This window comes from Branchiostoma belcheri, unplaced genomic scaffold (assembly GCF_001625305.1).
Source record: "Branchiostoma belcheri isolate BF01 breed outbred unplaced genomic scaffold, Haploidv18h27 scaffold256, whole genome shotgun sequence".
Classification (NCBI taxonomy): Eukaryota; Metazoa; Chordata; class Leptocardii; order Amphioxiformes; family Branchiostomatidae; genus Branchiostoma; species Branchiostoma belcheri.
The window spans coordinates 237945-239510 of record NW_017803861.1 but is presented as its reverse complement, the minus strand read 5'-3'; positions in this window follow the sequence as shown (position 1 = coordinate 239510).

The window sequence follows — 1566 nt, the reverse complement described above, 5'->3', positions numbered from 1 at the left end:
CACGTTACGCTTTCCTCATAATGAAAACCTTTTACGCTTCAATCAGATCACCGAAAAAAACGTAAAATACGCCATTTTTGCTGGTCTAATATCAAATAATAAATGAAAGGAAGATAAAAGCTGACTAGAATGGTAACATTTGCAAAGCAAAGCATAATGTAATGTTTACCTTCGCATAATCTGCTCTGTTAATTCTTACTAAAACACATTCATGTATATATGGTGACAGCTGTCTAAACCCCTTTCGCTATAAAATTGCAATATAATAAAACCCGACACTTGTTACCATGGTGATAGACTGTCTGGCCCAGGTCATTGACCTTTTGTGTTTGGAGAAGAGGAAACTGAAGAAAACAAGATGTTTTTCTTCTGTAAACATAATTACAGCCAAACATGTTTTTTCTTAATGTTGATTTCTATGTTTTGTGATGATTTAACAAACTCAATCATTGCAAATAAAGGCAAGAAAAGCATTATCTTGCAAGTATCAAACGATTTAATTATTATAACTACATCTCCGAAAAAACTACAAACAGCATACTTGTATTCAACATAACGTCTACCTTTATAAAGCTGTAAAATTACTTCCTATTTGGAAACTGAAGAACGTCGGTCATTTTACACCGATGCAAATTAGCATAAAGATTTTACTACAAACCAAACTCTAGTTTCCTGTTATATGTTAGTCAAAAGATATTATTGTGTCTGTAAGACATACAGGCAAACACTTAGACAAAGTGAAGTATTAACAGGAAATCGAAGCTCCTTCAATGGCTTCATTCAGACAAACTCAACATTGACTTCTACCTTTCAACTACTGTTTACAATCACTTACAGATGTTAAGTACTGTACATTTACATTATCCAATCAATACCAACAATTTTTGGTGTTCTACCACAAATTAAGTTTACTGTTCAAAAAATTACAAATCTGGTTATCAAATGATGGATTCGTTTCCAAAATATATGATTGATAGTTAAAGAAAGTATATTTGTCTGGCTAAGAATTATTCTTGTAACTAAACCACAGTTTTACAGTGATTAAAATGCAGTGGACAAAAGTGCCTACGACATTTCGTAAAAAAACTTGCATATTTGCAAATATTAGTAGCATATCTTATAATTATATAATAAATCATGTAGTTAGCCTAAATGTTTTCAAAATTATTGTGCTGTATCCGTACGCTAAATATAGTCTGAAGATAGAAAAAATATACTTAAGAGAAGATTATGCACATTAAATGTCACTACGAGATGGTCACAGTTGCAGAGTTGGTGCCTCCGTGTGAATTCTTTTATGTCGAGTTAGGGCAGTCTTAGAAGATGAAGAATAGCTACACTGGTCACACTTGTAGGGTTTCTCTCCTATATGGGTTCTCATATGTTGGGTTAAGTTAGACTTTTGAGCTGTCCTGTACCCACACTCCCCACACATGTAGGGTTTGTCACCAGCATGTATTGTTAGATGTTGGTCCAAAGCATATTTCCATGCTGTAGAATAGTCACACTGGTCACACTTGTAGGGTTTTTCTCCTGTATGGGTTCTCAAATGTCGGGATAAGCTGG